The sequence below is a fragment of the Falco cherrug genome, chromosome 7 (genome assembly GCF_023634085.1).
Source record: "Falco cherrug isolate bFalChe1 chromosome 7, bFalChe1.pri, whole genome shotgun sequence".
Classification (NCBI taxonomy): domain Eukaryota; kingdom Metazoa; phylum Chordata; class Aves; order Falconiformes; family Falconidae; genus Falco; species Falco cherrug.
Window position 1 is genome coordinate 31,268,274 of NC_073703.1, and position 14,373 is coordinate 31,282,646.

General features: G+C 48.3%; 1 long non-coding RNA gene across 1 annotated transcript; it reads right to left on the reverse strand.

Annotated features, from left to right (window-relative positions):
• Positions 1-647: 647 nt before the first annotated feature.
• On the reverse strand, positions 648-13,086 carry LOC102058421 (uncharacterized). Its single transcript, XR_265575.3, has 4 exons — positions 12,976-13,086; positions 11,586-11,708; positions 5,856-5,972; positions 648-5,767 (listed from the first exon to the last, which is right to left on the reverse strand). It is a non-coding gene; the product is annotated as an uncharacterized LOC102058421 (long non-coding RNA).
• Between the last annotated feature and the right edge of the window lie 1,287 nt (positions 13,087-14,373).

Here is a 14,373-nt window from a genome sequence, read left to right on the forward strand (position 1 = left end):
GGTGCTGAGGCACCTGGCCCTGGAAGATGTTCCCCTGTGGCTGCTTCAAAAGGCTCCTGCCTGCAGGCGGGAGTTCATCCTTTTGCAGATAATTCCCCTTTCAATAGCCCATAAACATTTTCAGGGTTTCATTTCAGCTTCTTCAGGGAAAAGAATCCTAAGGAAAAGCCCTGAGGATGAGGGAGAGGGTGATCTCTCCGTTATAATTAGGATTTTTAGTAAAAATTCCTATTTTCCTGAATTGCTCCAATAGCTACCTTTTTTTACCTGTGACACTTCTGCAGTATCTGGAAGGAGTCCTGCAGACCATAATTAGAAAAATGGTTCCTCGCAGATTTTTAAATAAATTAAATGAACAAGGAAAAGGAGAAGGGTCTTGCAAGCCCGTAGACAAGTTGGGATGCAAACGATGGGATCAGGGCAGGACACGTGAATGCCAGGGTTTGCACGGCATCAGGGGAGTTGCCCCAGCTGTACACATCAGCTATGTGAGATGGGTCCAGGTTCAACCCCAGGATCCAGGTCCCTCAAATAATTTGTGTTTTATACATTTTTCAGGGGATTGATGGTATTAGAAACCTTTCTTCAGTAACATTATGTGTTAGCTTGCAAACCAAACTGCATGTATTCAATGATGGTCCACCTGGTTCAATAGAAATAGATCTTTATTAATAACATGCACATCATACATATATTTAAAATACATATACATTTTTTTACTATTCACTTTAGAAAACAATTTCATAAAAACCTTTAATCAGGTCCCAAGTAATTTTAAACATTAAAAAGACGTTTTTTTATTATAGAACCAGTAGGTATTACTCCAATTAAGTGGTGTATAATCACCATGTATTTAACATAATGCAGGCTCATGCATTTCAACAGAAATAGGTGTTCCCTTTTCTGCTTTATTAATCATGTCAAATATATGATGATATACTTGACAACACCTGCCACAGTTGTCATATGCAATTGTGATTCCCTGCTGAGAGCGCGCTGTACAGATGGCATTTAAAAGCTGGAGACAACTTTTTTACAACTTTCTGAGTTCCCGTGAGGGGTGCCTGGCATTGCAGGTAACCCAGAACCCAGCTACGACAGAAACCAGAAAAACCAAATTTCATGAACGGCGAAGAGGAAAGCAATCTAAAAAAGAAGAGAAAGGGGAATTGCCGTATCCCCTCTGTGTTCATGGGAAACTGAGGTCAGGATGGTGTTTCCCAAGGTCCTGCCGAGTACTGAACCAGATCTGTATAGAGTGCACAGAGTTACCAGCTATAGACAGTTTGCGGATTTACAGAACATATACAAAGGCTCGTATGAGGATGGGACTTTAAGGCACGATAGTCCATATACTCAACACATTCATTGAAAACAAAAGTTCCATTTACAGTGCAATATAAATGTATTCAAGAACTCAAGCGGCAGCTCAATAATCACTTTCACCGATAATTAGGCAACGGAGGAGTACGTACATCTGTGGTGCGCAGCAGCCCCAGCCCTGCACGCACTCGTACACATGCTGAGCATCAAGTACACAAGGAGCCTCTCTGGCTTCAGTGAGAGGGTCTGTGCAAAGAAACTCAGCAGAGAACCGAAGCGTTTGCAGGATCAGGGCCCTACAGCGTCGGGGTGCCTGCACCAGGTCACACGGGCAGCAATGCTGCCCTGTGGAGCCGGGCTGCCTCCCAGCGTGTGCACCCCCCTGCCACAGCTCCACCAGCTCCAGGAGACCCCACACCCCTGCCCCCTGCCATGCCTCCCACGGAGCCACCGCCGCCCCTCCTGCAGCTGGGATCAGGCCCAGCATTTACAGCCAGCGAGGGAAAAGCGGCACAGAGAAAATGTAACTCACTGAAACACTAATTACAGTCAAGTGTGCTGCTATTCCCAGACGAAAATGAATTGTCCTAAGCCAGCCATTTTCAAAATGATCAGCTATCGTTACCAAGTCTGTCCTTTGTCACCTAGCTCGTCTATATTCTCCTCTGATGAATCTACTATCTCCAAGGCAACTGAGTCAAAGGGAAGGAAGGACTTGCTTTACATCCAGTGCAAACATAGCCCATACGTGGGAGTTCCTAATGCAGTCGTAATAGAATATATATATATATCTCACTGAAAAAGTTGACCACCTACAGACAGATTCACACATCAGAAGCCAGAAGAGCTGAATTGTAGCTACAAACCCAAAGAAGAAAAATCAGTGTATGTAGCTGCGTTAAAAGGCTGGTACCCAGTAACTTGGTAACCAAATGTTAAAATCAGTATATAATTCAAAAAGTGTCAAATTAAATATTTCAGGAGTAACTTGCAATGTTATTGCACCTTTGTACTTCTCAATCACCCCATAAATTGTGGTTTCTAAGCACTAAAGTAGAATATTTCAGACCCACATTTCAACAGCACAAATCGCTGTGCAAAGCGGAAGGCAGTAAAAACTTGAGTAGACTTTAAATATTTAGAATGCGGACCTTTGATTCAATTTCATATCAAAAAGTCAGCCATAAAAAAGCAATGTGTTTTCTAGAAAGAAATTGTCCATTTTAACAGCCCTAGAGTAAGTAAAAGTAAAAAAATCAGCCAATGTTGCTCAAGAAAACAACACATGAGAAAAACATGAGTAAAATATCTTCCTCTTTCAGGAGTTTTGTTATCTGATTCAGATTTTTGTCTGTTATACCCACTCAGTTATCGCAACACCTTATCAGAGAAGCTTTCAATGGGTAAGAAAGTATCTGCCTTTTCTAGCAGGCAGAGAAGTTATTCTTCAAAGTTGAATCTGACAGGGACAACGGGGTTTTTTCAGGTGATGTTAAAGGCTTTAATCCTACTGAGATTTTTTACTCTATTGAAACATTATTAATTTTATGTAAAAAGTTTTGTTTATCCAGGCAAGAACCACCCTATGAATATATAAAGTAGATCAGTGAAAGGAAAAAAAAAGCATTTTAGCATTTTGTGTAGCTGCTAAACGATATGATTCAGGCAAAAATGGACACAAATTAAAAATATGCGTAAATCAGATCAGAGTGGAAAATTAGATCATTTGAAAAATCAGAAGACAGGAATACTTTTCCTTTACCACTTAGCAGCCTTCTAATGTCCCTACCCCAGCCCCTAAGTCTGCACGGGGCGCACAAAGTGCCGGCAGAGGCCGGAGAGCTCTTTGGGGGACAACGGCACGGCTCACAGGAGCCGTCACAGCAGCAGCCCACACGGGCGATGGGTTTCGCTGCTGGCTTTTGCTGGTGATATTAGGGCTGTTCCACACACTGATAACTAGCCTGGCCTTTCTCAGCTGGCCCCTGTTGAGATGGGCAGCGCCACTTTTACTGGAGATCTCGCAAACTATCCCCAGTGTGGGCTTAATTGTTCACGGCGTTTGGGGCTGGGGCAAGCTGGGGCAGCAGGAGCACAACCGCACATAGCCAGGCAGCTCTGACACCACATTACACTGACCAAGGGTTTAAAGACACCCTTTTGTAAGAGACAAGTAAATACGCCTTGTCTCAAAATAAAAACAAAAACCTGAACACATGCATCTTGACTAACAGCACCTCCCAAACAGCACTGCCCTGTTTTTCCAGCCTTCCCACAATATCTGTGCTGTTTATGTTCTCCAGTTTGCAGGTTATCTTTGTTTTGAATTAGACTGTTGCTTTTTTTTTTTTTTCCCCCATTTAAAAAAATATCTGGATTTCTTTGTTTCCTTCTGTCTCCTAATCCTGTACTGGCTTCTAACTACTGACTCCAGAGTCAACTTTGCTCTTCACACCTCCTGCCTTTGCCTTTCTGTCTTTTCTCCTGCACTAACAACGTGCCTGAGAGCTGCAATGATATGTACGACACACACAACTAGGATGCTCTAAGCAGGGTTACAGGAGGGATCCTACGTGAAGCATGTCCTGGCAAGCAATGGTATTTGTTCGTATAATGCTTCAGAAATAGCATCAGCCACATGTGCATGAGCAAAGCCTTTCAAAATAAAAAATTAGGCCTTTGGATATATATCTGCCTACAGCTGAGTATGCGCTATTATTTATTTTGCTTTAAAGCTTTAAAGTGGTGATAGCCAGCAAGGCAAAGCCAATTTCTTCACTGTTAAGCCAACAGACCTGTAGGACTTCAACAGGCTTTGGATCATCTTGTATATTTGTTCAGCAGTTCTGGGATGCAAGTCACCTGCAGGTGAACTGCAGGTGTATCGGTAACAGCTAGTTTACAGGCTCGTTAGTCACATTTCCCCAGGTTATAGTGCAATCTTTGCTTTTGACCCCATTGCTGGAGCATCATCTTTTCCCTTATATTACTCTTTGGTATTTTCATGACATAGCTTTGGCAGCTATAAAACTTTCCACCTGTAGTCATCGATTTGCTGAACATCTCTCATGTCATAGCTTGTGAAATATATATTTACATATTCTAAGGTTAATTCCCAGATTGAAATTAGGTATTTCACTTAACCTGAAACACTATTACTAATGCTGAGCAGTTTCATCAGGAGAACCTCTGAGGTTTTACTAGCATCTGTCAGATACATTCATTCTCTATCTATGAGAGCTATCATTGTTTTTCTGTCTTTTATATTCCACATAAAAAGAAATTACTGTCTATTCCCTAGCACCAACGTGAACCTCTGGCCAAACAGCAAATTAGCATGCAAAGAAGTATCAGGGAAACAGCTAGGGAAAGAATCAAATGAAGTTAAGGAAACACTGATGACAGGCTGAAGAAACAATCTTTCTTGTGACTCATTCTGGATTGTATTAAAATAGCAAAGTAGATACCAGCTAAGAGATAATATAAGTAAAAGGTGAATGCAATTATTTAAAAAAAAAAAAACAAACCCTTGCAAATCTCAGTATAGAGTGTCTTGTAAGTAGCAAGCAAGTTAAGTCTCTGAAAATCCTAAGCAAAAGGCTGTTTCCTTTGGCACTGGCTCCTCCATGGTCAAAGCATTTCTCAAAGAAACTTTCTACCTATACCTCTACAGTAAATAACTTGCATTTTACTACTCACTTTCAGACTACTCCACCGCTTTGGGGGCTCCCCTTCCACCGGGGATGGCCTAATTGAACTGCAAAGTGATTTTGAATGTCTATCTACACACAGATAATTTAAATGCAGCTTTGTTTCTATCAAACGCATTGCACACAGTCTCTGCAGATAAGGACCTCCGTATTGCACCAGCTCTGTGTGTACGTCAAGGTACTTCATAACCGGGGGGTTAACAGCGGGGACTGCAGAACATCAGTCAAAGTACCTTCCACTTAGCTCTGAACACATCCGCCTTTGATCACAGGTACATCTGCAATTAGTGCCTCATCTTAACATCTCAATAAGCAGTTCAAGCATTCAGAAACAAACATCAGTGGGTCTAACAGCTACTTTAATTCATTTTATAAATAAGCAATTGAGAATTTTGCTCCAAGTGGCTGCTCGTGTAGCCCATTCCGTAAACGGCGTTCTCTGCAGAGTAAGGCACGATGCGATACGAATGCAGCTCTTCATAATAGAGCGACTGGGAACAGCACTCCTGCACCATAAACTTCAGCCGTTTTCGTGCGTCAGAGTAAGCAGTCCTATAACACGGAGCCTCCTTAAAGTATTCATAGCTCTCCCTCTCTGTCTCTAGGTGAATCTTCCTCAACAGATTGTTAATTAATACAGACCTACGGAGATAGGCTTCAGGGTCATCCAGGAATCGGAGTTTCTGGAGAGAAAGTTTTAGAATACAAGTCCGGTCCTCGGGTAGTATCAGGTGCTGGGGAGTAAAGAGCAAGTAAATGGGTCTTTAGCACGGTGGAATGAAACCAGGGGAGGATGGGGTCTGGAATGAGAGAGCTACTCACTTTTGGACAATACTCATGGTAATCTTGATGTAAATGTTCTTCTTCTGCATATTTTCTCTTAAAGTAGGCTACTTTCGACGTCGTTAATGTCTTTGGTAGGCCCCGATCAGATCAGCTCTGCACAAAAGAAGAAGAAAAAATGGCTCAGTGGCTTGTGGTGCCGCAGTGGCTGTAACGTCACGGTCCAGGGTGCGGGGGGAAGGAGGGGTGCAGCGGTGGGATGCAGCTGGGGTGACACCCAGCCTCGACCTGCAGCCCTCATCCCACTGGCAAATTTACAAAGAGGCTGGCAGATACAAAGGCATTCTTGAGCTGCCACCGTGAGGCTTGCCAGCCCACCAAGCCCCGCTGCGGAGTGCCAGCCACAACACGGGGCACACTGGCGCTGCCAGCAGGACCCCCAGTGCCAGCCCCGCGGGGTACCCCGGCAGCACAGCCAGCAGAGCGGGGCGAGCAGCCCCAGCCGGGGAGGTACCCATGCACCGCGGGAGGGACAGGGATGGGGCCACCAGGCCTCAGAACAGGGGTCCCTGCCCCACACTTGGTGGGGGTGGGACAAGGGATGGGGTTTAATTTCCACACAGGGCTCTGTGGCCTCCCTGGCAAGCCAATGCGGAGCGTATTCACTAGGTGGTAGTGTCGTCCCAGAGAAGCAGGAGAACCCCGGCTCGGTGGGAGGGGGATGCAGCTGGCTCGTTCTCTGGGTTGCTTCATTTTTTTAGGGCACAGAGGATGGAGGATCAGCCTTTGGACTGAGAGGAGGGACCACGTCCTGTGACAGGAGCCCGGCGGAGGGCTGCCCCCCCGAGCAGAGCTCCCCCACAGCCCCAGCCGGACCTGGCTGGCTGCTCCAGGCTGGCTCATCTCCATGGAAAGGTGACGTGGTGCTAATTCAGCATCTTAATGAGATCCACAACTTCAGTGGTGTTCAGTCTGGTGAACACTGGGTCCCTGTGAAAGCCAGCACTGGGATTTGCTTTTCTATACACCAGACAACACCAGGAGGCGTCTGCATCATTTGCGAGTAGCATCATCACCTCCCAAACCCTCTCTTTTGTAAGAAATGTCTGGGTTTTGCTTTTAAATGCACTATATCAAAAAAAAAAAAAAAAAAAAAAAAACCAAAAAAAAACCCAAAAAAAACCCCAAACACCAACTTACTATCTTACTATGCTGGCATTTAAAGGCAGCTCAGGGGAAGAAAGTGTACAGAGCCATTTTTCAGAATAACCCAAAGTGAGGTCCTATGGGATAGGTTCTCTTCCCCAAATCAAGACCTCCTTATGGGGGTATTGAAAACTTAGGTTTTCTGAGGAAAAAAGGGGCTTGGTTCTGGACTGCTGCTTTGCCACAGTAGAAAAGCCCCAAGGTATTGCACAGCGCAAACACAGGTGTCACGTCACTGGAAGGATCCTGCTGTGCGGCACGGGGGGCTCTTTGAGCCGTAGGTGCAGGTGGGAGTGAAAAGATACCCACACAGCTATTTCAGGGACTGGTGGCATCTCTCCTTCACTGTCATGAAGGAGTAATGAGCTCTCCCTTCCTTCCTCTACATCAAAAACCCACAAGAAGGGGCTGAAGAAGAAATCCCTTCACTTGTGTTTTCTCCCTGAATTTCAAATCTGTGGGTACAGAGATTTCCCATAAAGGATGTTACAAATCTGGGCAGAAAACTCTTGACTGGTGGATTAACACCTCACTTGGAACCAAGACCCCCAGCCTTGCTCTGGGATCCAGTGCGACACGGTCTGCACAGAACAGCAGCATCTCCCCAGGAGAGGGACCATCCCTTTTGCTGTGGAACAACGCTACATTTTAGTCAACCTGGACCACTGCACACACCAGAGATGCTCCCTGCACTTACCTCAGCTCTCAAGGGCAAGAGTACAGCAGCAGCTTCGCTGCTTTGCTAGCACAGAGCTGCTGCAACCACTGGTTTAAATTCATAGGCAGCAACCTTTGCCACTTGCAGGTTTTACTCTAGTGGTCTAATTACACCGGAGCCCGGACAACCTGGACATTTAATTGCTCTGATATTAGGTTATTCTAGGTGAAAAGCCCACTGCTGTGTTATCTGAGCACAATCACAAGTGTATTTATACTCCCAGCACCGTGGGATGGGAAAACGTTACAGTTTTCCTCGCACTACTCTGAGGAAGGCAAAGGTACAGAAAGATGAAGAGACATTCCTGCGGCCACCCAGGCTGTCAGGGCTGGGAAAGGAGACAAACCCAGCGTACAGGTTGATGAGCTAACCATGGGCCCATCCTTCCCCTTCAAACGAAGCCTCTAAATGCTAAAACTTGCTCCCTAGTGGTTTCCAGGCTGGAAGCACAGACCTAGCACTGCCCATGTGCAGCACAAGCAGAAAATCAGCCCGAGTGCAGGGGCAAGACAGACAACCACAGCGTGCAGAGCGTGCCAGCTCAGTCCTTCAGCTCTGCCGGCTCCATGCAAACCTCTCTCTTTGCTGCTCCTGGCCACAGGAATTCCTCACCCTACTCCAGCAATGGAAGGTGACTGTGGGACATTCATTGTCCTCTGAGCACGGGTGGTCCTGGAGGCACCAGCAAAGAGCAGGGAGCCAGGACAAGGCAAAGAGCCACTGCAGCACTGGCCCCCCGACCCTGAGGAGGAGGGAGGGCTGTGGTTTAGCACATGCCGTGGGCTGGGGGCTGATGCTGGCTGGCAGAATCAAGCAGAAAGAATTGTGTTTTGCAGAGGGACACACATGACCATCCTGGCAGTGGATTCATCGAGCATCCAACTGTCACCCCCCTTTCTGGGGTTATGTTCAACACCAGCCTGGGATATACCCCTTGGGTGTAAAGTTGTTGGCTGTATTTAAATGCCTAAAGTCCTTACACCAGACAAAGCAGCAAACTTGTAACAACCCCCCGCCAACCTGATTTAATTGCAAGAAAGGGAAACAACGAGCAGATGAACACCAAAAGCACCTCTGGGGTGTAAGGTTGGTTTTAAACATGTTCCCACTTGTAAGTGAAAGGCTACACTCTAAGAGCAAAGTAGCCACAAGCTGTGCGACACCATGCCAGCTGTTAGCAAATTCCAGCAATTCCGAATCTGCAGGGCTCGGGGCACCCAGCAGCTCCCACGGGTTGTCATGGGTGGTTCAACTTCTACCTTCTCTCTCTGGGAGGGAAGGGGTGCTGCCTGCACACCTGCAGCAACAGGGTGAGAAAGCGAATTAAAGGCAAACCCCATCACAGTGCTGCTCCATAGAAGCTCAAGGTCTGCTCTCATGCTCGGTGTAGCTGCCATCCCACCACCACCCCTCTCATTGACACCGTCATCTTTTTGTGGCTGCTGCTGCTGCTGTCCACACACCGGTCTGCAGGTGCAGAGGAAAGAAAGCATGACCTGTGCCCTCGCACTGCACCCCTGACAGCAGCTAAAGCCTACAAAGGGTACCTCTCCCTGCAGGAAGCCTGCAAGGACCAAGCCTTTCCCCAACACTTCTCTTGAAAGTCAGAGCAGACTGGCTCTGTGCGTGCCTACGAGCTGCTTGGCTGAGGCTGCAGGCATCCAAGGCTGTAGTAATGCCGCAGTGAATCAGACCCTTAGTGTTTTGTTTAAATATAAACATATTGAATCAGTGCTTTTTGTGTGGAAGGCTATTCTCGCGAGCCAAGTGTTTTGACAGTTACAGCAAGGTGGTATGAGTCACTGCCTCTGCCTCAGTCAAGCTCAGAGACAGATACATCTTAATCACATTACATTTTTTTTTCAGCGCTACACCACAAGTCAAGGCACAGGGCCAAATTTCCCCATAGGGACTAACCAGCGTAGTGCTGAGTCCTGAGCGTGAGGTTTGTCCTTCCAGCCTGGATGAACCTCAGAAAAGCGCATTCAGCATCCCACCAGCGTTCAGCTGCAAGCCCTCTGTGAGTCACCAAAGACTCGGTAAAATTTGCAACAGCAAGTAGCACTGCCAGAGCTCAGGAGCCACAGGGCAGGCGCTGCCTGCTCACGCTGGCCAGTGTTTACACCCCACCGGTACATGCCTGCTCTGAATGCACGGCACATCGGAGCACCGCGGCTGTAGCTGCCATTAACGCTAATGGAAGTTTGAAACATAAATCTCACACGCAGCCATGAGGGAATAGATGCCTCTGTCTCAAGCCTGGATCTCTCAAACACAGCTTTGCAAGGGCTTTAATTGTACTTTCAAAGGAGCAAAATGTGCCTGTTCCTATTTATTTCTCCAGGAATAATTACAGTGCTCTATGGCGTCGTACCTACAGAGTTATTAGGCATGTTTGGACAGAGGGTTATCTTATCTAGATTGGATTGGAAATAGATTTATAACATGGCAACTTCACAGTTGAAATGCAAATTACAAGAAATTATCTTCATCTGGCTCCTGTACTCACACATCACCCCAGCGACAGGAGCCCCTCTTTGGCATGAATTAGTGCTGGGTGATTTCCACAGGGCTGCAAGCTAGCCCAGGCAGGAGGCAAGATGGGGTTTAACAAGTGATTGAACAGCCAGGAAAAACAGACACAGACCTTGTGCTTTTCAATCTCAGGCAACAGAGAGGGATCTGCAAGCCCTGCATCTGAACAGCAGCTCTGCCCCAGAGCTTGCACTTGAGACCTTGGGAGTGTTCCCACACCTGCCTGTGCCTCCACCTCTCCTACCTTTCCTTGGGAAGAAAATTCATCCCTGCCTGCTCGGTGCTGCAGTGAAAGGGGTTGTACGAGCCAGTACTATTGGCTTGTTGATGCAGACGTCTGCAGGGGGTAAGCAAAGAGACTCGCTGGCCGAGCAGACCTGCCGACGATGCTGCGCGCCGAAGGTGGTGACTCAAATGTGCCCGTGCCCTGCAGTTCCCTATCACAGAGTAAGGGAGGATAATCAATATGCAAGCGAAAGCTGGCTGAGACAGAAACCATCTCTGAGCATCTCTTGCATGCACAAATAGAAAACCTGAGGCTTCTGAGCACACAGAAATTGACATTTATTATCAGCAGGAGACATGACTTTGGCATGGCAGGACGTATCATCATGTTCTTGTGACTGCTGTCAAACTGCAGTGATAAATTCCACCACCCCCTCTAACCTTAGCAGCACTTGCAATTAGGGGGTGCTCAGCTGAAACCTTCCTCTGATTACATATGCTATACAGCTGCATTTCCCTTCTTCCGCAGCAGAAAAAGCAGCTGGTCCCACTGTGAGATTCCCAGTTGATAATGTAAAGCTACCAGACCACAGGCACATGAACATGTGGATCGAAAACACATGCCAGCCCCAGGATTTCACACAGGCTGCCAATTGATTGCAGTCCTTCCAGAATATCAAGTCTTGTTCCTTGCTCAGGCAGAGAAAGCCCCCTTTAATTGACCTGCAAAAAGGTGGGGACCCACAGACGTGCTGTTGTCTGCTGGCTGGAGCTGCTGGCTTTTCACTTTAAAACTGCTTTTCTTTTAGTTTTCTAACTGCTTTGTAGACCTCCCTAACTGCAGATTCTCCCCGAGCACACGTGTGTGCAAGGCACGAGCATCTGAATAGCTCTCATGAGTGCATGAAGACACGAGACTTAATGACTGACTGACTATTCCTGTCTGGCTCCTTGTAGTCCCACTGCTCTTATCAGTAGAATAAAATCACGTTCGCAGCTTCACCCCCTTTCAACACTAATCCAAGTGATTTCCCTCACTCTGAAGGCAAACCCGACCAGCTGAAGCCTGCAAACTTCTTAGTTACCTGAGGATGCGGAGTCAATCTGCAAAGGGTCTGTCTGGGATAATCTCAGCGGTTCGGGTAAGATTTCCTCCTTGCACGGGCTCAGCGAGCATTTCTGGCAGCACAGCACTGTTGAACAGTTACCTGCCGTGGTGGACCAAGGAGAAACACACATAGTTCAGGTGGCAAAGTCAGGACATACACGGCAAGTAGCTGGACCGCAAGAGAAGAAAGTGCTATTTCAGCAGCCCCACGGGGCTTAATAACAGGAAAAATAAAGAGTTCTGATGTCACATCCAATTCTCTAACTTTGACCTTGCTTCCTGGACTCCCTTTCAAGCATCAGGAAAGTAAAAGAAAACATTAAGAAAAACCATTTCAGTCTCTCAGTGGCATAGCTCTAATCCTGTTGGAGAAAATGCTGCAAAAATGTAGCTTGCTCCTCTAAATATCTGGAAGTTTCCTAAGCTAGAACATAACTGCCCTGAACAGCACCTCTTAAAAAGACACATTATTTTCTCCATTAATTCTTGTCAGCCTCAGAGGAAAGCTATTAAAACCACACCATTATTTTGAGTAGTAGCATTAATTTCCTATCATCCACACACACACCCCCACACACACTGCCTGCAGAGTAATACAGGTCTGGGGAAAGGCAGATTACCATTTATATTAAACAGCATTATTGCAGCATGCATATTTCGGTGTTTGCCTTCCATAGGGTACAGTTTCTAGGCTGCAAGTAGATGCAGCAGCAGCCAGCTGATGCCTTGCTTTCTGGAGGGAGTATCTGGCACACCGTAGTAAGAATATTTCCCACTCGGGGGAGAAAAACAATCACAGATATGCATGCGTATACCCAGTCTACACTTCTACACGTGTGTGCAGAGACACACTATTTTTTTTTTTTTGTACAAGAATGAAAATAAACAGGTCTAAATCCTGCAAGAGAGAAAGAAAGAGAGCATGTATGTGTGCGTATTCCTGTCTCGCAGCTATAAGACAACTATATTTAGATAGTTGTCTCATCCCAGAGGATGATACTTCATTGACAGGCAACGAAAGAGTAGCTTCGGTTACTTTTCAGAGTTCAGCTTTGACCGTAAAAAGATGTCTCTGATTAAAACGACCTTTTGTAGAGCATGCTGGAGCCCGGCAGAGCAGCAGGCACCCCTGCCCACAGCCCCCAGCGCCGCAGGACGAGCGGTGAGCCTCCCGCTCAGCTCTTTGCCCTCTCCCGCGATGCAGCAAAGCCAACAGCTCACAAACACAAGCAAAACTTACTCTACGCCAACAGCCAACTGCCAAAGCCGTTGGGGCAGATCCCACCAGCCAAGCCCCACGCCAGCTCGCTGCCACCGACGACCCCCCGGCTCGCTGTCCCCTGCCACCAGCAGCTCAGGGCACTCACCCCGCCAGCCCCCGCTCCGGAGGGAGGGCTGCTCCCCGTCCTGTCCTCGCTGCCGGAGCCGCCGGCTGCTCCTGGAGGAGGTGGTGGCGGTGGAGGCGGTGGTGGCGGCGGTGGTGGCAGCTCCTGCGGGTCCCTGCAGCCACTGAGGAGCGCATCACCTCCCGGCCGCAGCCCGCGGAGGTGGGTGCCCAGATGTTCCCGGCGCGGATTGGTCCAGCGGGAGCAGATGTTGCCCGGTTGCTAGGAGCGTTGCTAGGAGCGTTGCTGGGAGACGGTGACGCTCTCTCCATCACTGGCGCGACTCGAGGACGCGGGAAGGGAGGGAGGAAGGGAGGGAGGGCGGGGGAGGTCCCGCCGCCGGGATGCTCCGCGGCGGGCCGGGGTGCGCGGAAGATGGAGCAGGTGCCGCGGTCAGGGCTGGGAGGCGGTGAGGGGCTGCCTGGGGCGCCGTAGCAGGGGATGGGGATGGGAAACACCAGGACTGGGGCGGGGGGGAGCCCTGCTCCGAGCCTCGGGGCGGCGGCGCCGTGGCAGGTGGGGGTGGGATCACACCTCCCATCGGGGCAAGCCGCAGGAGTGCCGGCTGCCCGCTGCAGCACGGGGAGAGGGCGAGAGCTCTGCCCGCTTCAGGGCTGGACTGGGAGAAACATAACCCAGTGCCTGGAAAGGCTGGAGGGAGTGGTGAGTCCAGTTTGGGACTGCTGGCAGTGACAGCTGAGAGCCAAGCTCTTCTGCCCTCCCTCCAGGTCACAGTCTTCTTCCTTCCCAACTTGTGTTGCTCCCTCCTCCCTCCATGCCCACCACCACATCTGGGCACACTGTTTTCTCCCTGAGCCTTTGGGATACTCCCTCACATGCCCTGGGCCCCACCGTGGCACATACTTCCATGACCCCAAAGATGCACCACAGCATTCCCAAATCCCATGGGCAGGAATTGGGATTGCTACAGGAATAGAAGCCACACAGCAAAACAACCCAAACCTCCTCTTTTCCCAAACAAAACAGCAGGTCACTGTGGGGTGGGGCAGCTCCTGCATCCCAGACAGACAGAGAGGATTTTGCTGCTGAGCACCCCCCTTATGGCAGTAGGTGGGGTATCATACCCAGCCTACCCTCATAGCCATGGGTCCAGCCAGCAAGGCTCAGGAAAAGTGTAAAAGGAGTAAAAATCTTACCTGTGTGAGGCAGCGTGCACAAAGAGGGGAAATCCTTGTCCCAAAGATCCTAACTTTCTAGGCAGATACCGGCAGATAGAAGAGTATTTATATATATATATATATATATATATACATATATATATCTCTCCAGCTATGTGTAGGGGTCTTCACTGGAAGGTGTGCCACTCACAGGCTTGGGAAAAGGGGTTGTACAAGATGAGCTTTTCTGGAAAGCCAGACT